Here is a 27,025-nt window from a genome sequence, read left to right as displayed (position 1 = left end):
GACAAATTTGCCTAGTTCTTTTATAAACGGGTCTCCGAACAGACCACCCTGCGCCACCGCACCAGCCTCAGAGGAGGCGAGGTCACCCAACTTCGGGTCAATTTTAATCAATTGTGACCTCCTTCTCTCTGTAGAGAGAGCACAGTTAGCGTTACCAAGGAAAATAATGGCGTGCTGCGCCCAATTGAACAAAACTTCCGGGGAGATAAGGTCACCCGACACCTTGGCATCCTCGGCCATGTCGAGGATCTTGGTCAGTGGGCCCACCGCGTCCAACAGCTTGTCCTGGCAAGTACGCCAGGACCTATCTATACCCTTCCGGGGGCCCTTGTCAAAATTAGCAAGGAAAGTTGCCATCTTTGGGTCAATGTCAGGAGTCAAAGGAAGGGCGGGGGCACTCCGCCCTAAGGCGGCTACGAGCATCCTTGTCAACAGGCTTACGGAGACGGTTCGCCACATACTGGGCCACCTTGTCCCCAGGGACCCAGTCCGAAGACCTGGGGTCTACAATGTCATCCGGGTCCAACATGTCCGAAGGACCTGCGGATGAGGAAGTGTGGCTCAATGGTTAGAGGAGGCAGACCTGGAAGCAGAGGTCAGCCCGGGACCAGGGTTCAATTCCTGGCTCGGCGGGGTCTTGAGTCCTAAAATGTCCATGGACTCGACAATTCTCGCTCTGGTGCCTACTCGATTCACTGGTTCACACTCTGCGACTCTGGGCAATAGCTTGCTTAATCTCCACAACGGCCCCTCGCGGCGGGATGCCTGGCTTTCACCCTGCCGGGGTTATCTCACAGGGGAATACCAGGACGGGTTCCCTAAGCAAGCGCTTAGAAACCGCTCGGTGATTTGCGCTATATAAATTACTGTACATTTACATTTACATTTACATTTACGTTGGGACGGAAGCCACGACCTCGAAGAGCAGGCCTCTTCCTCCGAATCCGGAGAGTCATCATCCTGCTGTGGCTCCGGAGACATAGTACGTGGGGAAGGGGGGGCACCTCCGCAGGGAGGACGGGCATAGGTTGGGACCCCTCATGCGCCATAAACGCGCTTTTAACCTTTGCGAACGCTGCAGGGTCAACCCCGTCCATACACGGCTTCTTAGGGGGGGGGGGGTGGAGCCGGGGACGGATCGGGGTCCGGGACTGGGGCAGGCGCGGGGATAAGGGACGCAATCTTTTGCATATGCCTCATCCAACCTCGCCGAAAGCCGCTGCTCCAGGGGGATCATGGCCTGATCCACCGCCCTACAGATGGAATCATTCACCGCTTGATAGAAGTCCTCATCCCCTGAGGCATAATTCTGAGGGTCTTCCTCAGGGTACTGGCCTGACTCCCCCTGCATAGCGAGGTAAGTTGAGCTCCGCAGTAACAGAGGTACAACCAGCCAATTAACAGCACCCTCACGGGTACTGAATGAAGCCAGGGAGCAAGCCCGGAAAATATGATGGCACAAGGCACACACTTAAGGGACAAGCCCTGGGGACGCTGCAGCCCTCCAAATCACAGGGCACCACCCGGCAAAGCGCCCCCACGCGCCACACACCAGCGCTATTACGACCCCTCAGGGTGTCTGTGTCACAAAAGCAATACAACCCTAAGCAGGGCGTTCATGAGGGATGAAAAACCTAATTGCGACACAAACGGGTGTCAACCGGGTGGCCAGGGGTAGCAGCTGTCACTTGTCGCAAAACGCGCGAAAAATGCCGATTTTGAACGTTTTCCAGCGCGATAACCAGCAAGGAGAAGCCTGCCCCCTAGCGGTGAAAGTAGCGCACCGGACTTCTAAGGGCCAAAAATCGCGCCAGGAGCGCTAAAAGCGTCCTGCGATTTCAAGGGGAATCTTTGGGGCATAAACACACAAGCGCTAAGCCAGGACACCAAACGCAATGATCACAGTCCCCAAAACTTCAGGAGAGATAAGAAAATCCACTTAACTTGCTGCTGAGCAGCGAAGAAAGAGGAAGAGGAAGCAGCAGTAGAGCATGATGGGAGCTGTCGGAGTGGTGGAGATCGACAAAGGACTTATGTTTATTTTTCCTGTTTCCCAAGTGTTCATGGGAAAAGTAGTTTTTTGTCTTTCTTGCTGCTGTGAAAAATAATAAAATGTGAAGAAAGAAGGCATAATCCGAATCCGCCGGTCCTGACATAGAATCAAATGCGGCTCGCTAGGCAAAGAGTCCTGTCAGAATAGCTGAGAGCAGGCTGCGGCAAAATGCAACTGGAGCTATTGGTGCAAAGCTACTGCCCAAGCCACTTAGGGACATTGCCAGCTTTATGAGCGAGAGGGTGTATAAAGGACTCTTCAAACAAGCAATGGCTGACACAGTGGCGTGAAGATCAGAGATGAATTACTTTCTAGCCAATCACCATTACAAACTGTAAGCATGAACACATAAAAATCCATGAAATCCCATGGGTTGTACAAATGTATCAACAACACAGCAAACAAGTAATTGCCAAAAGTTGCAACAGATCTAATGACTGGGTGTCTGACTCAAAGTTCTTTTGTTTATATTGTCTGTTGTATTGTTGGCATGAGCCCTACAACAGCACCTCCAGACAGAAACACAAAGTACATCATGTCTGCAAGCTTTACAGGTGCAGACAGGCACAGCCCATCTGCAGTAACAAATGCAAAACTATGACAGCAGACAGGCAGCAGCTACAGACTAGAGCAGCAACAGCAGCACTACAGAAGCTACAGTTACACACAAGAACAGACACAGATGAGAATAGAAGCAATGCAGAATCTGCATCCACCTACAGAGCAGTGCCATTGTACAGTTGGAATGCGTGCAGACCCTGCTACTTCCTGCTCCTAAAACAGAGACACAGCAGCGGCTGGATAGAAAGGGACAGGGGCGGAGGCGGATGTAAGAGAGAAACCGAGATTATAAAGAAGAGCGTAGCTACCACTGGTGCAGCAGGTGCAGTGGTACCGGGACCCAGAGCCGTGAGTTGGCACTTGAACCCTAATAAATATTATATTTTACCACCCCGACCAATGTTCCTTCATAGGGAATACTATTTCTGCCCTCGTTGACCATTTCGAATCAAATAGGAAAATAATTCTTCAATATTCAAACATTCAGTTTCCAAACCTTGGTGCAGATTCGCCAAAGGGCTAAAGGTTATAATGATGCATCAAAACTCCAGTGACTGGAACTCCCTAAAGACTACTTTCTAAATGAAAAGTCACTCTATGAAAATACACCAAACATGGTTGGTATTTAAACATTCCAAAGCAGTAAAACGGAGCTTGACCTGGGTCGCACTTGTAAAGTCCCAAAGTGCCCTCAATGAAGACGCGGGGTCAATGGGTACTTGGTACAATCACTTTTATTTACATTAACTCTGGAGAAGCGCCAGTGGCTGCACACTCCTACTCTCTCTCTCTGCGGCAGCCTAACATGGCCTCCAGTATCCCAGCATGCTCAGTCGTGAAGCGGCTGAGACACTGAAACGCTACACCACATATCTTCCCTCTTTTACAACACATAAACAATAAACACTTGGTTCCCCTACGGTGCCCGCTGAAGTCTTGGCATAGGGGTGCAGCCCGCGTACTGCTAACAACAAGGGGAAAGAACAAGGGGGGGTGACAGTGTAGCAGGGATTCCGCTCCTACACAGAACTGTGCACAAGAGACGTAGAGCCTTAGTGAATTAGGGTGTCCCAAAACTCACCTTAGGGCCCAACATCCCCTTACCAGACTAGCATCAGTGTCCCATTGGCTCTTCGTCCTATAGCAAAAATACCAATGATTAGACAACCCAGAACAGGCGACTTAGGGTACCTCAGGAGTTGTGGAAAACAAGAACACTCTTTTATTATTCTCTCATACTAGTCCAAAACATGGAGTAAAGGAGACACGTGCAAGTTTGAAATGTTTATTTCTGACGCCGTGATCTCAGGTGCAGCATCTTAGCAAGTACAAGTAAACATACTATAAGCAACAAGATAATCAGCATAGTTACTACTCCATAAAACGCACATGGAGAAAGCATATTATAATGCTGAATGGAAACAGGTCTGAAATATACCTATAGTTCGCCCTCCCTTGCTAGTGGACTATTTTATATCTATAGAAGGTCTCATGGGCTTACATGGACCCGACCCATACCTCAGGTATCAGCAGAAGTGTATCACATCGAATTCTGCACAAGCTCCCAGCTTGCGAATGTTCTCCAAGTTTGTCCAATCATGGCTGCACAGTTCATTATTAAACACGCCGGAATCAGAGCTGGCTGCAGCAGCATGTGTGTTATGTCTAGAACGTGTGCTGATCATTCTGAACAACAGACACGGTGTTCAAGACGACCTTGACTGTCGAGGCACTAACTGTACAGACTAAACTCATGAGACTGTGTAGAAGTGCATAAAAACAAGTTACTCTCGTGTGAAGTGAAATATTCTTGTTTCCCTAAACAATAGTGTGATTGCCCTACCCAGCTGATCTGAACTGACCACTTGTTGGTGAAAATGTCTGTTCCTATGTCTGAACCCCTTTTCATACCCCAGAATAAAACTACCCTCACACGACATTGGAACAAATTAAAATTAGAGGATTTCTATCTTCTATTGGAGAAAGCACCCCTGGGCCCTTTCACTAATGTCGACTGTGGCTATGACTCTTTTTGTGAGTGGCTCTCCCGCGCCCTTGACTCTTTGATCCCTCTGGTCTGGTCTAAACGTCGGTCTAAAGATCATAGTCCCTGGTATGACAACACTTTAGCGTCCCTCAAGAGAGCCTGTAGGCAGGCTGAAAGGCGATGGAGAAAATCCTTTGACCCCGCGCTTAAAGCCTGCTACTTTGGTAAAATGAAATTATATCATAGAGCGGTATGCGGAGCTCGTACAGCCTACTATGCTCAAGAGTTTCTGAACAGTCCTAATCCCTCTAAATTGATATTCAAGGTATTAAAAGACCTTATGGCTAAAAGGGTTACCACAGCAGAAATATGCTCGGACCCCCATTGTGAAAGTTTGGCATCTTTTTTCATCGAAAAAGTGCAAGCGATTTATCGCACTTTCCCGACCTACTCACCGATTCCAGATCCAGGCAGCTGCTCTATGGACGGTGGTATGGGCCTTGAAATTCTGCCTCCCCTGTCTATGGAGGCATTTGATGCTCTGAGCCATAAAATTAAGTCGGGTTCCCCTGCGGATCCACTTAAACCTGTTCAGCTTAGGAACATGCTGCCGTTGTGTCGTACCCCAGTACTATCTCTTATTAACCTGTCTCTGGCCTCAGGTATTGTGCCCACTAGATGGAAACAGGCTGTAGTCACACCCATTTTAAAGAAGGCTACCCTGGATCCTCTCAAACCTGAGAACTACCGCCCCATCTCTCTGTTGCCTTGGGCCACTAAAGTTGCAGAGGCCCATGTGAATGGTATCCTGGCAGACCATCTCGCCAGAGCTAACATCTTAGACCCCACCCAAAATGGGTTTCGTGCGGGCCACAGCACGGAGACTGCCCTACTTTCCATGGTCGAACACCTGCGCTCCGTGCTGGACACTGGTCGGACTGCGGCACTCCTGCTATTAGATCTGAGTGCCGCGTTCAACACGGTTTCGCACAGGATTCTTCTCCAACGACTCGAGGAAGTGGGAGTCAGGGGGTCTGCTCTGTGCTGGTTTCGGTCTTTCCTCACGGATAGATCGTTCCAGGTTGCTATTCCACCCGGCAAATCTAAATCATACCTGTTGACACTGGGGGTCCCACAGGGGTCATCTCTGAGTCCCACCTTATTCAATCTGTACGTGAGACCGCTGGCTGCGGTCGTCAAGCGTTGGTGCCTGACTATGGTCTCGTATGCGGATGACACGCAGCTGGCGGTCACGCTGAGTGGGGACTCTGATGTGGAGGCCCTCAGGTTTCGCGACGGTGTTCGTGCTGTGGCTAATTGGATGAATTTGAGCTGTCTCCAATTGAATACTAAGAAGACAGAGGTCATGGTGGTGGGAAAGCATGTGGGGCTGTGGAACGACAACTGGTGGCCTTCGGAACTGGGGCTGACCCCTTCTCCTGTTATGGAGATAAAAAACCTTGGGGTCTGGCTTGACCCGGCACTCAGTTTCACTTGCCATACCAAGAGGGTGGCAGCCTCTTGCTATGGCATAATTAGAGGACTTAGGGCAATACTCAAATTTTTTGATGCTCCCACCAGACAACTGGTGGTTCAGGCATCAGTGTTATCCCGGCTGGATTACGCCAGTTCGCTTTTGGCGGGAATCAATCAGGCCGAACTCACTCGACTGCAGCGAGTGCAAAATGCTGCAGCCAGAGTGGTATTAGGTTTGCCCAGGCGATGCCCGGTTTCCAAAACACTGCACTTGCTTCACTGGCTTCCTGTAAGCCAGAGGATTAAATTCAAGGTGCTCTGCCTGGCATTTAAAATCCTCAAAGGTACGTCTCCACAAATTTTGGCAAACCTTTTAACTCCTTATGTTTCTTCGCGATCCTTGAGATCCATGGGTCAGAACTTGACGGTGGTTCCACGCTTCAGGCTGAGTAGAACTGGCGGCCGCTCCTTTCGAGTGCTGGCCGTGTGGAAAAAGGTACGGGCCGATGACCTTTTTCTGAGTTGCCCGGCGCTAACCGCCTCTAATACCACTCGAATTACCAAACAAAGAGGCAGGCGCTGGAGACTGGAAGGCAGGAAACAGAAGTTTTATTCCGACGGAGCAGAACATATCAAAATCAGACAACAGGGTATCTTCTCGAGGTGCTCTAACCGCATCTCTGAGGCCTCGCCTCTCATACACTGGTTTACAATCTTTATTACAGTTTATTGCATGCCGTACATTCCTGCAAATGCTTTGAAGTATGAAAGGACATCCTCGGAATCCCCGCTTCAGGCCCGTTCCCACACACATTTACAGTTGAAGTCCCCACCCCGGTCACAACAGGTGATGATTGTCGCGCAGCTGGACATTCCCCCGATTCACGGAATGTATGTGGTTGATCGGATCTCATGGGGTGGGGGCTTTGATCAACTCGTGGATCCTTTGATGGGAGAAGCTTCCTACTGTATGGGGGGCAATAAACAGCATCCGCAGGGCCAGGTGGCGGCCTGGGAACGAGTAAGACAATCGGGCACAGAGGAAAGGGGGTTTTATCAAAGGACCCGGGATCATGAAAGGAATGGAGGGAGGTGTTGAGCTGGGAACAGGATGGGGTTCCGTGGCAGAGTTGTGCTGAAGAGGGGTTTATGGCCCAAGGCATGTGAGAGCGGGGGCTGTCAGCGTGCGGGGGATGCTTGCGAGGTCAGGAGAGAGAGAGAGAGACGCGCTGGCTGTCGGCGATGGGCAGAGAGGCCATGGTATTTAAAATGGCTGCCGCTTACGCACACGAATGGGCTCAAAAAGGGGGCAAGATGGCGCCGATAATGTTGACACTGTAGCCTAGGTTTTAACAGCCGCGAAGTGGTGGAACTCCCTTCCTGCTGAGATCCGGGCAATAGATGATCTATTTCAGTTTAGGCGAGCCATTAAAACTTTTCTGTTTGTTTAATCCTCGACTGTTTCTCTGCTGTCATTTGATGTTGTGTTGTGCTTGCCTTCTCAGAGCACCAGGACGCCCCTTCGCTGGGGCAGCTGTGCGCTGTACAAAAAGTAATAACATAACATAACATAACATTGAGTGCCGTGCACAAAGCAGAAAAGGAAAAATGGCGTCTAAACTTCTAATAAGCCATGCTAACTTAACACTGTGTATACTGCAAGGCTCACCCCCACGACAACAGATACACTGTACAACAGGCTACATAACAAAATCTTTGTATGTTTTGGGTAACACTACTGCTCTACCAGTACGGGTGCGTGTAGTGGGTATTTGTGTGGTATGTGTCCCACTACTGCTTGCTCTGGCTTCTCTTATGCTCCCCTGCTGATCCGTGTCGGGAGCTGTGGAGGTGTTTAGTCTGGTGTCGAGTCTTGCCCATTCCGGTCTCTTTGTGGTCCGAGTGGTAGTGAGTCTTTCTGACACCTCAGTTCCTGCGCGTCTCCGCCTCCATCACTGTTGTCTCCTGTGGCTCAGTGTCTGTGTGTGTTTGTCTTTTGTTCATGCTCATCATTGTCCGACTCCCATGCGGTGTTTCTGGTGCTCGATGCCATCTCTCGTTTGTCCCATCCTATGACTTTGTTGCACTTGGCCTTTCTGTCGTGGGACCATACTTTTCCATCGCTTAGTAGAGCAGAGCGGGCATAGGTTTCTCTGACTTATAGGGGTTGACTGAACTTGCTGTCTCCTTTTCGCTGCAACTGTGCCAGCTTTACTCGGACCCATTCCCCTCTTTCCAAAGCAACATCACATATGCCATGTTCCCTATTGTAGCAGTCTGTGTAGATTTTCTGGGCCTTCTCCAAGTTACTGCAAACTACAGCTGGGGACCATTTGCTTTGGAGCGTAAGGTTCTGCCATACTGTATTGTCTCGAGTAAACGGGTCGCGGCCTCTCAGGATCTTGAATGGGCTGTATCCTGTTGAAGTGGACATAATGCACTATGCCCAAACTGTGAGTTTGATCTCCGTCTTCCAATTTTTTACAGCGCTGATGGCCGCCTGCACAGATTCCATAAGTACACGGTTGAACCGTTCCACAAGGCCGTTACTAGCTGGGTGGTACACCGGGGTATGTTTGTTAGTGATGCCGTTCCTGTTCGTGAAAGCGGTCCATTTCTCAGACGTGAATTGGGGGCCATTGTCACACGTGATGACCTTTGGAATGCTTTCTCTCAAGAACGAAACCACCTTCTCTGCGTCAGCCGATTCACACAGTTCGACTTGTGGCCATTTGGAGTACCGGTCCATCAGTACTATGGCATACCTCGGTACACCCTGCGAGTCCAGAATGGGACCCAAAATGTCAACTGCTAGTTCCTCCTATGGGTTGGTGGGTTTGGTGAACTTCCCCAGGGGTGGTCACAGCGTTGTTTGCATCTTGTCTGCGTTGCTGCACTGTGTACATGCCCTCACATGTTTCTCCACTTGGCTGTCCACAGCGGGCCACCAATACGGGTTTTTCACGCGGCTCTTGGTTTTCATAATCAATCAGAGTACTTGTAGAGCGCGCTACTTATCCGTGAGGGTCTCAAGGCGCTGAGGGGAGGGGATGCTGCTACTGCTCGGAGCGGTACAAAAGGGGGTGGTGATGGACGGAGCATCTGAATCAACCAAACACTCACACCCAGTCAAAAGATCTGGGTTTAATCCATCACCGTTCTTTAGCCCACTCTGCCACCCCAGTTCAGACATGGCTATATGCAAATCAGTCTGACCCTGTGCCTCATGGAAACAGTCCAGCCCGAACTGCCAAGCCATGTCTTCCCTGGACCGGAAACAAGCTTCCGAGGACCGGTTTCTGGCATTCCAGCCGTCTTTAGCCGGCTTGCTTGAATCCAGTGGCAAAGTGAGCAAGGGACTCACGTCTGAGCATACCCTGCCACACTTACGGCGGCCAAAAGCGGTACAAAAGGGGGTGGTGATGGACGGAGCATCTGAATCAATCAAACACTCACACCCAGTCAAAAGATCTGGGTTTAATCCATCACCGTTCTTTAGCCCACTCTGCCACCCCAGTTCAGACATGGCTATATGCAAATCAGTCTGACCCTGTGCCTCATGGGAACAGTCCAGCCCGAACTGCCAAGCCATGTCTTCCCTGGACCGGAAACAAGCTTCCGAGGACCGGTTTCTGGCATTCCAGCCGTCTTCAGCCCGGCTTGCTTGAATCCAGTGGCAAAGTGAGCAAGGGACTCACGTCTGAGCATACCCTGCCACACTTATGGCGGCCAAAAGCGGTACAAAAGGGGGTGGTGATGGACGGAGCATCTGAATCAATCAAACACTCACACCCAGTCAAAAGTTCTGGGTTTAATCCATCACCGTTCTTTAGCCCACTCTGCCACCCCAGTACAGACATGGCTATATGCAAATCAGTCTGACCCTGTGCCTCATGGGAACAGTCCAGCCCGGACTGCCAAGCCATGTCTTCCCTGGACCGGAAACAAGCTTCCGAGGACCGGTTTCTGGCATTCCAGCCGTCTTCAGCCCGGCTTGCTTGAATCCAGTGGCAAAGTGAGCAAGGGACTCACGTCTGAGCATACCCTGCCACACTTATGGCGGCCAAAAGGGGGTACTGCTCAAAGAGCCAGGTCTTGAGGAGTCTTATGAAGGCGAGATGGTCTTAGGTCTGCGTTATGTGGGTAGGGAGCGTGTTTTGTCAGCGAGGGAGTTAGGAGAGAGATCCGCCGCCGGAGGTCGTTCGTTGGATGCGTTGGACAGGGCGAGGGCGAGGCTGGCAGAGCGGAGCTGGCAGGTGAGGGTGTGGAAGCTGAGTCTGCTGTTAAGGTAGGCTGGTCCGGTGTTGTGGAGTGGTTTGTGAGCGTGGGTGAGGAGCTTGAAGGTGATCCTCTTTGTCGACGGCGAGCCAGTGTAGGTCTGTCAGGTGGGGGGTGATGTGGCTGCGGCAGTGGACTTTGACGATCAGTCGGGCAGAGGCGTTTTGGATGCGTTGTAGTCGTCGTAGGTGTTTGGCTGGGATTCCTGCGTAGAGTGCGTTGCCGTAGTCCAGTCTGCTGCTGACGAGGGCCTGTGTCACAGTTCTTCTTGTTTCGGTCGGAGATCCTGCGGAGCATGCAGAGGGTGTTGTAGCAGGAGGAGGAGACTGCGCTGACCTGCTTAGCCATGGAGAGGGAGGAGTCGAGGGTGAATCCTAGGTTGCCTGCATGGTCGGTGCGTGTTGGTGCTGTTGCCAGTGTGGTCGGCCACCAGGAGTCGTCCCAGTCTGAGGGGGTGGGTCCGAGGATGAGTACCTCAGTCTTGTCCGAGTTCTGCTTCAGACGATTGCTCCTCAACCAGTCGGCGACGGCCTTCATTCCCTCGTGGGGGTTGGTTTTGGCGGTGTGTGGGTCCTTGGTGAGGGAGAGGATGAGCTGGGTGTTGTCGGCATAGGAGATGATGTTGAGGTCGTGCCGGCGGGCCACTTGTGCAAGGGGGGCCATGTAGATGTTGAACAGCGTCGGGCTGAAGGATGAGCCCTGGGGGACGCCGCAGATGATGTCGGTGGCTTCTGATCGGAAGGGTGGGAGGCGGACGCTCTGGGTTCTGCCGGAGAGGAAGGACGTGGTCCAGTCAAGGGCCTTCCCTTGGATTCTGGCTTCTAGGAGGCGTGTCTTTAGAGTACTATGGCAGACCGCGTCGAAGGCGGCCGACAGGTCGAGGAAGATGAGGGCTGATGTTTCGCCGTGTCTAGTTGGCGCCTGATGTCGTCTGTGGCGGCGATGAGGGCTGTCTCGGTGCTGTGGTTTCGTCTGAATCCGGACTGGGACGTGTCCAAGATGTTGTTGTCTTTCAGGTGGCGGGCCAATTGCCTGTTGACGATTTTCACAATGACCTTTGCCGGGAACGGGAGCAGGGAGATGGGCCTCAAGTTCTTGAGGTCCTTGGGGTCCGCCTTAGGGCTTCTTGAGGAGGGCGTTGATTTTGGCGTGCTTACAGCTTTCCGGGAATGTCGCTGTTTCGAAGGAGATGTTGATGACCTTCCGTAGTTGGGGTGCGATGGCTGCATCTGCTTTGTTGAATGCGTGGTGTGGGCACAGGTCTGAGGGCGATCCTAAATGGATGGAGTTCATGACCTTGCGTGTCTCGTTGTCGTTGACGTTGGACCAGGAGGTCAGGCGGATGGCGCTGGTGGTGTTCGCAGGGGAGGTGGAGTCTGATGTAGTCGGGGCGGTTGTATTGTTGAAGCTGTCATCGATGTCAGCAATCTTGCAGTGGAAGAAGATGGCTAGTGAGTCGCACAGTTCTTGTGAGGGTGGGATGTCGTTGGCGTTGGCGCTGGGGTTGGAGAGTTCCTTTACGATGCTGAAGAGCTCTTTGCTGTTGTGTGCGTTGTTGTCCAAGCGGTCTTTGAAGGAGGATCTCTTGGCTAATCTGATGAGGTGGTGATGTCTGCGGGTGGCGTCCTTGTGGGCTGCGTGGTTGTCCGGTGTGCGTTCGTGGAGCCATATTTTCTCCAGTTTCCGGCATGCACGTTTGGAGGTCTGGAGCTCGTCGGTGAACCAGGTGGCTCTCTTGCTGGTGTGGTTGTTGGAGGGTTTCTTGAGCGGGGCGAGGGTGTTGGCGCAGTCGTCGATCCACTGTCTGAGGTTGCGGGCTGCGGAATCTGGGTTGGTGACTCGTTGGGTGGGTTCTGGGCGAGGGTGGTGATCAGCCGGTCTTCGGTGACTTTTCTCCAGCAGCGGCGAGGCAGCTGTTGGGTGCGGTGGTGCGTGGTTGGTTTCTTGAAGGTGAAATGAATGCAGCGATGGTCGGTCCAGTGGAGTTTAGTGGTGTGGTCGAAGGTGACGTGGGTGCCTGTGGAGAAGACGGGGTCCAGCGTGTGGCCGGCGGCGTGGGTGGGTACGGTGACGAGTTGTTTGAGGCCGACGTTGGCGAGGTTGTCGATCAGGGTGGCGGAGTTGGCGTTGTTGTTGTTCTCGAGGTGGAAGTTCAGGTCCCTGAGAACGATGTAGTCCGTGGAAGCGAGTGTGTGGGTGCTGGCGAGGTCGGCGATGTAGTCGCTGAACTGAGCCCGGGATCCGGGGGAACTTATAGCCGTCCGGGATGGCAATGGCGACTATGGGCGCCTAGGAGTCATTCCACCAGGTCTCGGTCAGGAAGGCCACATCTGGGGCGGAGGTGTCGAGCAGATCCCAGAGCTCGGCGACGTGTTTGCGAGCAGAGCGGGTGTTGAGGAGTATGCAGCGGAGGTGGTTGGGTCCAGTCCTTGGAGGTTTGGTGGTTCTGTCGCAGGTGAAGCTGCAGGTGCGGCAGGAGAAGGGTCCGTGGGTCAGTTTCGGGGTAACCTGGAAGCAGATGTGGTTGCGGCCGGCGTTGAGTGCGTGGAGGCTGCTGGCGTCGTAGTGGAGTCTGGTGTCATGGCGTTCGCGGGGTCCAGGGGTTCTGGTGCTGGGCGCGGTCCAGGCACAGACGCAGCTGCCGCCATTTGAAGGGGAGCTGGGAGGGAGGAGCAGCTGGGAGGCGGGAGGCAGGGGACAGCAAATGGGCGCGGGGGCAGGGCGTCAGGGCCAGCAGCGGCAGGAAATTGAGCAGACGGCTGGGGTGGCAAGGGAAAACAGCGCCCAGGAATGGGCAGAAACAGAAGGATGCGGGCACAAGCGCTGGTGGAGCTGCAGCGGGGGGAAGCAACCTACCTGGCAAGGTCAAGGGTCGCTCCCCGTCACAATGCCTAGGTGGCCTTCATGTAGTATCGTGAGGAGGCGGTCTACTAGCTGGTGCGGGGGAATCACTTTGTCTCCTCGTAATAGGAATATCGCATTCTCGCCGATGGAGAGTTCCTTTCTCACTTCCCAGAATTTCCGGAGGTCTGCTTCCAAGTGTTTCTTCTCTGGCCACCCCTGCATAACATACGTTTTTACGGTTTCGATGTGGGGGTCGCCTTCATATGCTGCTTTCCATTCTGGCGCACTTATGACTTCCTCCTGGTCATGAGTGAAGGCAATAGTATATTCATCCCATTCAGTTTTTGCAGGTGCGTCTTCCATTGCTACTGCTCAGCTAAGGTAGTCCCCTACCTTGTTCTTGGTGCCCGGGATGTATTCTACTTCATAGACAAAGTCCATTAGTCTGAGGGTAATTTTAGCGATGCGTGGAGTGGCGTTGGCATGTCCGCATGAGGTAAGCACTTTGACCAGGGACATGTGATCTGTCCAGAGCAAGAACTTGGCGCTCCAGAGGAATTGGCGGAACTTCTCCATCGCCCACACAGCCGCCAGCATCTCCTTTTCAATAACAGTGAACTTTTCCTCGTTGGGAGCAAGGGACGCGAAGCTGATGGTAGTGACTGCGCCGTCTTCAGATTTTTGTGATAAGACAGCTCCTAATCCCTTGTCGCTCGCGTCTGTGGTGAGGATGGAGAGGGCATTATGGTTGATTCCGTGTAGGGGCATGGCTTCACAGATGTCAATTTTGATTTGGCGAAACACCTCATTGGCATCGTCCGTCCACTGGAATGGATTTTTCTCTTTCAGTATCTGGCGTAGATGGTGTGTCTTGGTGGCAAAGTGTTGTACAAATTTGCTATAGAACTCTGCTAGGCCTAGGAATTAACAAACTTCTTCTTTGTTCTTGGGTGTGGGTGCCGACATAATGGCCTGTACATTAGCTCGCTTGGGAGAGATGCCTTGGTCGCTGATTTCGTGTCCCACGTAGGTGACGATGTGTAGGCCAAACTTGCACTTTTCCCACTCTGCTGTAAGGCCATTGTGTGACAGGATACGTAACACCGTTGAGAGTTTCTCATCGTGGTCTTGGCGAGATTTCCCCATTATGAGGATGTCATGCTGGAAGTATTGCACAACTTTAATGTCTTTAAATAGTTTGTGCATCAGCTTTTGAAAAACGGCTGCAACGGATGCTAGAACGAAGGGCATGCATCGGAACCGGTAGCATCCAAATGACGTAATGAACGATGTAATTTTTCTGCTTGAGGGGTGTAGCGAGATTTGGTGGTACGCCGCTGTGAGATCGATTGGCGAGAACTATTTGATCCCTTTCGAACATCTCATTGATCTTGGGCAAGGGGAATTTGTCCACGATGATGTTCTTGTTAAGTTCTCTAAGGTCGATACACAGGGTTTGCGCGCGACGACCAAAGGCCCCAACCATTCCACGCTCTCAATCGGCACAATCACCCAGTTGTCTTCCAAGTGTTGCAGTTCGGCTTGTACTGCCTCCCTGCTGTTGAAGGGAATGTTCCTTACTTTGTGGCATACCGGAACGGCTCCTTCTTTGAGACAGATCCTGTGTGTGAATTTCCTGAGTCGCCTATGGAGCCGCCGAAGACGGTGGGAAACTCTTCCTGCCACGTTGTGCTGTCTCTGGTGTGTGGGTCGTTGGTCATCAGTACTTGTGAGGTACCACCCGGGTACAGTTGAATCCTCAGGGCCCCATGGTCAGCCCATCCTAACACTGAGGGACCTGTTTAGGCTACATAAAATTAGCACTCTGATGTCCTTCCTTTAAACTCAAACTGTAGGGGGCGAAAGCCCACCATGGGGATTTTCTCCCCAGTGAAGGTGACCTGATGTACGGCTGTGGGTAAGAGGTGAGTGCCCAAGATGCGTGCGAAGTCTCTGTCCCATATGTGGCGCTGAATGATGGTGTACGGGGATTACCGAGTCGGCCACCATCGAGACTTGTACCCCCCCATGGACAACACACAAGAGGGTTTTTTGACAGCAGCATGGCTAGGCGTACGCCGACACACCTTAGCAAAAGGTGCATGTGACTCGGAATGCAGGACAGCGTCTGTCATTAGCTACATGCGCAAGACTGCCACATCTGTAGCAACTGTTCTTGTTCTCGCTGGAGGGTGTCTGGGGTCTTGTCTTTGGTGCGGGCCTCCTACCATACTTTGCCCCTGCAGAGGGCGGGGGTTTCCTTCCTTGAGATTTCACTTCCGTCACTGTACATACTGTGGTCTTATTGTCACAATCTTTTTTTGATGCAACTGCGCACCGTTTGGACAATTCTGCCTTCTTAACCATAGCCATGATCTCATTGAGCGTTGCATCCCCACTGATCCACAGCTTTTCCTGTATGTTGGTATTGACGGTGTGCATGATTATCTGGTCGCGTACGAGTTCATCATGGAGGTGCCCAAACTTGCAGGTGACTGCTAACTGTTTCAGCGCCACTACATAGACTTCGACTTACTCAGTGTCTTTCTGTTTCCTTTGAAAGAAGTTAAAGCGGTCAATGGCCGTGCAGACCACTGGCTGGTAGTGACTGTCTAGGTCTTCCAGCAGTGTTGAAAGACGTCCGTATTGGTGGGGAGTCCAGTCTTTTTTACCATGTGTTCATAGACTCGCAAACCCTCTGGATCCAGATTGTGCAAGAGGATTTTTTTTCTTCATTTGCTCGAAAATTCTTCCTCCCCTTCATCCTCTAGGGCAGATAAGTAATTCAGGAAATACCCTTTCCAGTCCTCCCACTTCATGGCGGGTTCCCCTGGTTTCGGCAGAAAGGGGACAGGGTTAGTGAGGGAGAAGGTTTGTGCACATAAGGTGGCTGGTTAGAGGAACGGGGATTGACCGGCGTGGACAATCTAGGCTGGGCCGAGGTGAACTGGATGGATGAGCTGCGGTAGATTGGTGCGCACAGTAGCCTTCCAAGTCTGTCTGGACCCTGAGAGCGTGACTGAGGTGGTGTGGTAAGTGCGCAGCGACGTCCTTGGGGCCTGTGAGGAACCTGACGTGAAGCACGGATGGAGTGCACTCCTGGGCGATCCCTGTGCCGACTCAGGCACTCTGGCGCTCAGGGTAGGGCTGTAGGTACTGCTCGAGGCTGGCGCATGGAGTGGCAGAGCTGGCTGATTGTCTCCCCTGAAAGATCCTGCTGCAGCAGGTGTGCAAGCGCTGCATGCACTTACTGTGGGGATACTTGCCGTCGAGGCTGTGTGTGCTGGAGCCTGGGTCTTTGGTAGCTTCTCTGCGTCTCTTCTGGGACTGGAAGGCCCTCTTCCCAGTTGGGCAGCACCCTGGTTCTGTGTATGTGCTGTTGGCCCCAGAGAATTGTATGGCTCTCCACTGCGTGGGGAAGCCCCCCTAAATCTTGGTTCTCAAGAGGGGACTCTTTGCACAAGTATTAGTCTCCCCAGGAGACTGGACGGCCCTCCTCTGTGTGGATCAGCTCCGTGGGACTTGTCTGCCAGGCGGTGGCTCGGCACTCATGCACTGTGTAGCTGGAGGGAGGTGCCTGGCGCGTCCTGCAGCCCCGCTACCGCGCTCTCCCCGAGGCTTGTAATGACGCACTGGGAGCGCGTGAGGTCGATGCCATGAATGGCACGCTGGACGAGAACGGCGGGGTTTGGGGTTTCTACTGTCCTTGTCGCCAATTTGTAAAGTCCCAAAGTGCCCTCAATGAAGACGCGGGGCCAATGGGTACTTGGTACAATCACTTTTATTTACGTTAACTCAGAAGAAGCGCCAGGGGCCACACACTCCTAATCTCTCTCTCTGCAGCAGCATAACATGGCCGCCGGTATCCCAGCATGCTTAGCCGTGACGCGGCTAAGACACTGGAACGCTACACCACAGCACTTGCCAAATCTTAAAATCTATGATGAAAAATGTCAAAAGGCTTTGCCACAATTCTAGTTCAGCATGGATCACATTGGGCTCCTCTTATGCTTAAACTCGTGCTAGAAAAACAGAGATTTGAGGTTGATAGTTTTAAAGAAAATCTGCTCAGGTGACAATTGGAAGTCTAGAAGAGTTTATTATAAAAACAAAAAGTAAATAGTCTGTGGATCACAAATTAGTTCGGAAAGGGGCCTTTTGAAGTGTGGCTCAATGGTTAGAGCGGCAGACCCTGATGCAGAGGTCTAGCCCGGGACCAGGGTTCAATTCCCCACCTCGGCGGGTCTAGGGCTCGAAATTCCACGGACCTGATAATCATGGAGTCCCACTCTGCAACTCTGGGCAATAGCTTGCTTAATCTCCACAACGGCCCCCACAACGCTAAGGATGCCTGGCCTCCACCTTGGGGGTGCCCAGGAGTGGACGCCAGGATGGGTTCCACAGCGGTATTCGTACAAGCGCCTTGAGACCCTTGCGGGTGTGTAGTGCGCTATACAAGTATCAATTTATCAATTTACATGTTCTGCAAGTGTAGGCACATCACACATTTATAAAATCTTAAACGTGCAGATTTTCTGTGAAAAGATATGTGCGACCATACTGCCATGTGATCAAACAACGGGAATATGTGTGTTCTTTGGCTGGGTGAGCTGATTTTCACTTTTTCATCTCAAGAGTCAAAATGTCTAAAATAGGCTCAAAACTTCAGAAACAGGCCTTTCCCTTAAACACAGAGTGATCAAGAAAACATGGCTGAAGTGGTTATGTAATGCCAGGGCAATAAAAAAACCTTAATCAGATTTCCTAACCCAGGTCATCGTCAGTGGGTAAGATGGGAAGATACCCTAGCCTCTTTTAAGATCGGTAATGGCGGCAATACAGGTTCGGACAATATTGTAAATTTGAATTAAAAACAACAAATATGATCAACACATTTTCAAGAATCTTAATTCCTCAACCGCCAAAAATACTTTTTAGCTAGACCAAATGCTCCATCTATCAAAAACCATCCATGGCCTGGCTTGTGTAAGCTCTTAATACTTACAAGTATTTGATAAATGTGTTCATTTATGTCTAAAGATTATTTGGGGTGTCAGAACATATCAGCATTCTGCAATTACAGTTGCCATGCTCCAACTTTGGCTTTCAGTCTTTGGCCTTCTAGCTGGTCAGAGATCAGTCATTCGGTTATAGTGGTCGAGTTTGCAATCTCCTCTAAGACTTTAGCAACTTTAGTAGTCGCACAGATGGATATTCCTATTCTGTAATGGCAAAAGAGTAGAAAGGTTTAACAGAGGTTTTTTTATATATATATATATAGCGCAAACTTGACGCGAAGGTATTGGGTATCAGAGCACTTTACACGAGCACTAGTTGCGTTACATGAGGACACATTCAAATTTTTTTTGTTAGGCACGGGGAGATTAACTGATATGTCCAGAATCACAGGATGTTGCGAGTCCCTGCAGAGACTCTAACTTGGATTCCCAGCTCCGAGATCGACCGCCCTAGCTGTTAGGCCAACTCCTCTCCCCTTAGAAATTTCTCTTGAGTGTCTCATGCAGAAGTGGGTGGAATTTGCCATGGAATGTCTTATTGCTGATATAACATAAGGCAGGATAACAGGACCTGGACCCCTCATTAGGTAACCAAGCTTTAGCTTGGTTTCCACAAACATAAAATATTCCAGGGCGGTCAATGAGGTGTTTATTTTTAGACATTACGCTGGAAGATTTTAGGTGAGGAAAGGACATTCCAAAGTCAGGTAGAAAAAGAGAATACACTCACTGTGGCCCACATAGATACCTCTGCTTCTTGTTGCACTGGTCAGTTCCTCAAAATCAACAGTAGGGATAAATATTTGTTGAATATTTGGTGTTCACCTCTGGAAAGGGGAAGGAAGACAGTAACATTATCACACTCAGGGCGGAAGTGCCCATGTGTATACAGTTCACTGCATTGTTCATCCTTAAGTGGCAGTCCTCCTTTCGAGTCCGCAGGTTAGTGGGCACAGATGCATCATGCACGAAGGTTGAGGGTCTGCTCAAGCTGGTCCTGGAAATGCAAACAAGGGTTGTCTTAGTAAAAGGAACAATGGTTTCAGAGGTGAGCAGGAGGCTCAGTGTAGATGATTTCTTCATGCCCGCTGCTCCTCTTTTCCTTTGATAGCCACGCAGTGAGCCCACCAGTCAGCTCGCACTAAAGAGGACCAGTCAGACCCACTACAGAATCATGCAGCTGGGTGGTTTTCTGCTACTGAGATCACTGGCCATATCAGTGGGCAGGAGGACGGATTGCATCTTGATGGAGTTGATGCAGACCTGTGTCTGAAGCAGAGCAAGGACTGTGCCAAGCTGTGTAATCAGGAACACTTTAGACTGCCAAAACAGGAGCAGGAGAAAATGCTGGGCAGGTCCTGAGTCTTTCAGGTCAGTGGTAGACTTGAATTGCAATTATGGATCCAGCAGGCACTCTGCAGCATCTTTCAGTGTTTTGTTTGAAGAGAAGGATCTGGTACTATTGACCTCATCACTTGGGTTGCAGTGCCGACTTTTACTGGGGGGCCTACACATAAATCCAGTCTCCATGTTGACGGTCATGACAGACAACTGGTAGGCAGGAAGGCAGTTTCAACTCCAAAATGGAAGATGTTGACAGGAAATCAGTTGTTTGCAAAACAGTAGAGTCACATCACCATTCAGGTGCAAATTAGCAAAGTTACTGGAGGGGGTCGAAGAAAATATTATAGGGCACCCCGTCATTGGCTCATAGGAGCTCAGATTAGTCATTTCATTGGAGGGTGCTTGGACTGACCAAAGGTTTGGTATCAACCCACGTAAGTAGTCTTTCACTACAAATCTTTGCAAATTTACATTTCTGGATTTCATTAAATCTTTCGACTTTCTCTAGAGGCTCAGGGTGGTAAGCACAAAACAAATGTCGTTTGTCTCCTTTGATAGTTTTTTGAACCACCGAGAACACAAAGTCAATATACTTATCACTTCCCATTCAAAGAGGAATTCCAATCCTAGGGATAAAATCTCCAAGCGTTTTTTGCAACAGTGATAGCATTGGCTCAAGTACGAGGGTTTGCTTCAATCAATCTGGAGAGCATACACACTAAAACCAAACATACACATAAAAACAACATGGAGGCATTTGAATGAAATTCATTTGGATATGGACAAATAACCTCCTTGGAGGTTCCGTAGAGGCTGATGAGACGCCCAGAGGCACAGGGATGACACTGAGCAAACCAGAGGGAGCATGTGGCATAAATCATGCCATCTCGACTAATGCATAGAAAAAAGTGATGGATAGATTAGAATGTCTCCCTAAGTGGAACAGTTATGCCAGGACGTGGATCCCGTGCACACTGTCACTGGAACCAAATTATATCCGGCTGATGAGCCCATAACTTTTGTTTCGGTTCATGACGAACCTGGCTTGCAGTTCGGGCTGGACTGTTCCCATTGGAGCAGGGTCAAGATTTATTTGCATATAGCATGGTTCAAACTGAGGTGGCAAGGTGTGCAAAATAAAGATGGACTGGAATGTGGCCGAGGTAATTACTAATGGCTGAGAATAATTTAAGCATTCCATCCATCACAGTTTGTAAACTTTTGTATGTCACCCTTAGTGGGATGGGTATGCCTAGACATGGGTCCTCTGAATACAATGTTGTTGGAACCAAGCTATAATTGGCTGATGAGCCCATAACAGCGGCGAAGCCAGTCCTGTGTTGCTGAGTTCCAGTTAAAGGAGGACCTGCATTTGCAGTATGGGCTGTAATTTTACCATTGGAGCAGGGTCAAGACTGATTTGCATACGGCTGGGTGTAAACTGAGGTGGCAGGGTATGTAAAATAGGAATGGACTAGTAAGCAGCCAGAGGCTACTTACTAGTCCTACAAAGAGTAATTACCAGTGGCTGAGATCTATTCAAGCATCCCATTCACTACTTTTATATACTTTGGTAAGTTGCACTAAGTTGGACAGGTATGCCCAGACGTGGGGCCCGTGCACACTGTGTCACTAGAACCAAGCTATACCGGCTGATGAGCCCATAAAGAGGGTAAAACCGGTTCAGGGAGGACCTGGCTTGGCAGTTCTGGCAGGACTGTTTTGGAGCAGGGTCAAGATTGATTTGCATATAGCCGAGTTCAAACTGAGATGGCCTGGTGAGAAAAATAATGATGGACTGGGATGTGGCCTGAGTAATTACGAGTGGCTGTTATTAAATCAAGCATACCATCTATCACTTTTTGTATGCTTTAGTATATCTGCAAATGTGGGCAACACCATGGTAAAATCAGACAGTGTTTCAGAATACCCTTTCAAGGGCAACCACCTTTTCTTGCTGATCCTGCCACACTCCATGTATGTCCCTTTGATAGTACGATGATATGATGCACATTTTTAGAAGTTCTGCAAAATCCTCTGAAGGGGCATGAGAAGCTGAGCAATCCGAAAGACATATAAAGTGGCTTCACAATCAGGAGGCTCTTTTAGCGGTCTGAGCAGCGAGGGCATTCCCTAGATACTTCATCGTGCATAAACTGACGAGCAGCAAATGTAACAACGTCAAGCTGGTAAAATAAAATGCAACACGTTGAGTTCCTAAAAGTCTAGCATGCATTTTATGCAATGAAGGAAAGATGCACAGCAAATAATCAGGCGCAAATTTTCCTTCAAACTGACTAAAGTGCTCATTGAAAAAGCCAGCTGGAACATATAATGCTAAAATACATGCAATTTCGGACAGTTCTTATCGAATTTTTAGGTCGAGCAGACCTACCCTCAATGCGTGAGCATTGAAGGTGTCTGCTTCAGACCTATTGTGGCCTGTATTTAGGAATGTGGACAGCTACCAGACGCGCGCTTTGACGAGGTCAGATTTCACCTCGGGAGCGAGCGTCTGGTAGCTGCGCATGCGCGGTGCAAAGCCCTTGCTCACACACAGACACAGGCAGCCCCCACCCCTCTGCATGCACGCACGCACGCACACACACACACACAGGCGCGCGCATGCACACGCAGGCATACGGCACACATACAGGCACACATACAGGCACACTATCCCCTACCTCGCATTCTCTCTCAATCACACACAGTCACGCATGCGCACACACATTCCCTCGTGCACACACGCACACACGCGCGCACACACTCCCCCCCTCCCCCCCCACCCCCCCCCAGGCATACACACAGGCACGCACGCACTTCACATCAGCCCTGGGCCCCACTCACCGACTGCGCTCTTCCGGCGGGGCTCCTCATGGCGCGTCTCCTCATCTAAATCGGGGCTCCCTCAGGTCAGAGGAGCCCCGCAACAGGCGCCACACTCCTCCTTCTCCCCGGCCCCCTCCTGGGGACCCGGGCTACCCCGGACGGCAGGGCGCTCCATGCGCCGGCAGCTCGCGGACCTCGGGAGGCGGGACTTCCGGTCGGCCGCGAGCGGATTGGCCGGCCGGCCAAGAGCTTCCGGGTCGCCGCGGGCAGCGCGGCGGCACTCTCGCGGCAGGACAAAGCAGGCAGGACAATGGTAGTGGGGCAAGCACTCCACAGCCAGCCTCGCTAGAACAAGGGAGCGGATGAGGAGAACACCTAATCTGAATCTGGCCAACACTGTAACACACACGGAGACCGGAAGCCTGACCCACGAGAACCTAATAACACACAGGGATTGCAAATATCCACTCAAGCGCAACTCCATGGGGGAACGTTTTGTTACAAGGGAATGTTGAGCCAAGAACGCCGGAGAGTAACGATTATGTATAATACGTGCAAAAAGTGCAAAATATGACGTGAACAATAAGCAGTATATACGTGTATCGACTGTCTTGAAAAAAACAAAATCTGGTTGGAAAAAAAAAAGTGAATCTGTCACTTACACATCTGCCATTAACTAGATTTCCAAGGTAAGGAGCAAAATTCTGGTTTCTACTATAGGTGCTGTTAATACTGTGGCCTTTTCTGCTGTAATGTTTGGGAATTCTAGTTGTGCTATGCTTTGCCTCTAGACATGTTGATCCCTCGCAGACTGTGCTGACTCTGCCCCTCCTGATTATGAAACTCACCAGCGCAGTCACCACGCAGTCTCATCTCTCTGTCTTATGATGTCTGCCCTGCCACCATTTACTTCTGACCCTCACCCCTCCTCACCCTCTCACCCTCACACACCCTCACACACCCTCACACCCTCACCCTCACACCCCCCTCACCCTCCTGCACCCTCACCCTCCTGCACCCTCACCCTCCCACACCCTCTCCCTCCCGCACCCTCACCCTCCCGCACCCTCACACCTCCGCACCCCGTCACACCCCCGCACCCCGTCACACCCCCGCACCCCGTCACACCCCCGCACCCCGTCACACCCCTCACACCCCCACACACCGTCACACCCCCACACACCGTCACACCCCCACACACCGTCACACCCCCTCACCGTCACACCCCCTCACCGTCACACCCCCTCACCATCACACCCCCTCACCCCGTCACACCCCCTCACCCCGTCACACCCCGCACCCCGTCACACCCCCGCACCCCGTCACACCCCCGCACCCCGTCACACCCCCGCACCCACCCCTCACCCACCCCTGCCATTATAAATTACAATAACTTTTATTTAAGTATTAATTATTGAAAAAAAATTAAAAGCCATTATTATTTGTAATATCAATACACGTAAGTCACGTAAATACAACACATATTGCATTACAAATGCTATAGGTGTCACATTTGCGAAAGTTATAACTATTGGCATTGTAAATGACAAAGTCCATTAATTTCGCTATTTTCAAAAACAAAACCTAAATAAAAAAACTGTCATTTACAATACCAATAGCTCAAACTTTCCTAATGCGAGACCTATTGCATTGCAAATGCTTGTCTCTCAATAGAAGTCTATGGAGCATAAACAAGTGACAAAAACTATGCACTGGGCAGGAGGCAGGATCTTCTAACAGAGAGAATGTGAGAAGTCCCTGAAATGAAGATAAAGATACATATAAAGGCTGCTGAATGAACTATTTTCCTACATTCACGCTGCTGCCTGCCACACTAAAAGGGAAACTATGCTTTACTACGAGATGCAGGAAATGTCCAGATGTGTTACCTCACATAAAATGGCTTCTAGTCCTATGGTAGTTATGAAACTTAGCATGCATGTTAAGACTGAAAACACTGTTGGTTAATAAAAAATGATACTTAAATTTGCTTATGTAGTCTATCAGTGCATGTTCTGATATATATGTTCAAGGAATATTATAACTTATTTGTGTGGCTAGAATACAGTCAAATGTAGGAGCAAGCAGTTCTGCCACAACAAGTGTCCCCTTGCCTTTTCTGGGGTATGAACCATCTGTATAATATACAACATCACAGATTGGTGGGGACTCATCAGTGAGGCCAATGCAGGATTGAGTCAGGTAGGGAGTGGTGGCAACAGCAGTCTTGCGTTTCTTACACATGTGCGGTGAAGAACAGAGATGCAAGATTCAACACAACACAGGGCATGGGTGACGTGGGAAACACATAGTAACAGTATTTCATAGCATTATAGCATAGAAATAGTAAAATGGTGAGTTTAAGCAGTGAATAATATTGCAGCTGAGGCATGTGGCATAACAACAGTAAGAGTAGACCCTAACACAATGTTCTAAGAAACTGCAAGATGAGCAGCTGCAGCCACCGTGTGCAGCAAGAAGCCAACCCTGCAACAACATCAATTGCATAGGAATCATGAGAAATCAGATTATTTTAGTCCCCATCCTCATTTAACAATTTATACCCGCAAATCATGACTGTCCCTCCCACGAATGTACAACTTGAAGGGCTTATGTCTAGATAATCCCAAATATGCTGCCGTCCCAGAGTGCATGTCTGTGTGATGGAGATGGCTCTGGGTAGCTCAAGAATGGCTTCAATGAGGTCTATGGACAGGAGCTACTATTGTCGCTCCCTCGCTGAATATCAAACAAGGAGTAGGCAGAATAGGTGTTAAACCTGGCATCTTTGGCGTGGTTTCCCCTGTCTTTTTGCCTCTACCTCCTGTATTTTTGACGCTGTGCTGGATTTCGTTTTTGCTGGTTTAGATGCTTTGGGCAATTTGCCACTGCTGATCAGTGTCAAAGTGCAAGTGCTCCCTGTGTAATTTGTGAGTGTAATTGGTTATCCATGATTTGCATATTTGTATCACCCAGAAGTCCCTAGTAAAGTACACTGAGTGTGCCAGGGCTGGTGAAACAAATGCTACTAGTGGGCCTGCAGCACTGATTGTGCTACCCACATGAGTAGCCCTAAAATGGAGTCACAGGCCTGCCACCGCAGTGCCTGTGTGCAGTCTGTGAACTGCCATGTCCTCTTGATCAGTGTCCCCACTGACCAGGTCTAACCCTTCCCTTTCTGTACACATTGGTCACCCCTATAGAAGGCATCAGGTACCCCCCCCCCCCCACCCTCTCTCCCTCCTGGGCAGGGTGCAGTGTATGTGAACCGTAGAGCATGTACTAGTGCAGGTGACATGGTCTGGTAGTGAATGACAGCCATTATCGTTTTTCACTATTGTAAGGCTACCTTGCCCATAGGCTATCATGGGGAATGCTGGCTACAGTGGCTACCAGCATATCTTCCCATAGGAGCAAGGTGGGACATACAAGTCTGGTATCCCTGAACTCAGAATTTAATAACACATCTTTTAGGAAAGGTGGTTTTTGAATCCTGTTTTTTAGAACTGCACTTTTAGAAAGTTGCTGTTCTCTTGTCTGACCTTTGTGTGCCTTGGCCTGTTTGTGAATTGACTGTCTGGTTTGAGAGTGACAGGGGCTGTGGAAGCCCCCAAGAGGCTGGATGAGTCAGCCCTAGGCTGAATGACTGCATCTGCATCTTGAGTGGTGGGAGGGGATAGCACCTGGGCCTGAATAGGGCTGTGCCTGCCTTCCACAATACTGGCTCCACCTCCTGCTGGGCGGCTGACGACCCTGCCCCTCACTCTGAAAAGAAAGGAGAAGCCAGGAAAACAAAGTGCTCAAGGAACACCCAGAACTGGTTCAGACCGGGCACAGAGCCCTCCTGCACAAAGGGAACAAAGACTTTTAGGGGTATATGTACAGGACCCCAGACTACAGAAAATTAGATCATCCTGGAATCAAGAAGGAGCCTCTGCCAAGGAGAAAGCTGGAACACTGGAGAAGGAAGACTGTCCTGCTGTTGCTTTGCTGGACTGACCTGCAGTTGCTTTGCTGCCAACGAGAGGGGAAGGACTTTGCTTTGTACTGTGTCCCCTTGCTTGAAGGAATCTCCAAGGGCCTGAAGAAGAGCTGGCTCCCTGTTTAGAAGTCCCAGGAGCAAAAGGACTACACTCCCAGCTTCCCTGAACTCTACTGAGAGAGTTATGTCCTTCCTAGAGTGCTTGGGCCAGTTATGGTGCCTCTGGAAGTTGTACCTGTGTTGGGAAGCTGGAAACTAAGATTTTAAAGACTTTCTGCAAGTTTTATCGCATCGCTCGCTTGCTGAACATCTCCCCCGCAGTGCAAGGAAATTCCAGCTGCTATGAAGGCCGAGATCGTCGCAGCCCCTGTTGCCGCTGCCAGAGGCGTCGCATCCTTCGTTTGCGGGATGCACCAGTCTGGTGCGGTAAGATATCATCGCTGCGGGTATCGTCCCAAAGCCTGTCGTCACTGGGTGAGATCGTCGCACCGCTTGCTTGCGGACCGCATCACGTTGCTGCGAGAGTCGTCGCAGAGCCATTGCATCGAGGGGCGGCAAGAGAAGAAGATCGCCACTAAGCCGCGCATCGTCGTCGCACCGGAGATCGTCAACGCTCCGAAGATCATCGCATCGTACCTTTTGCGAGACGCTTC

Source organism: Lissotriton vulgaris, chromosome 5 (genome assembly GCF_964263255.1).
Source record: "Lissotriton vulgaris chromosome 5, aLisVul1.2, whole genome shotgun sequence".
Lineage (NCBI taxonomy): Eukaryota > Metazoa > Chordata > Amphibia > Caudata > Salamandridae > Lissotriton > Lissotriton vulgaris.
Note: the sequence above shows the minus strand (reverse complement) of the source record.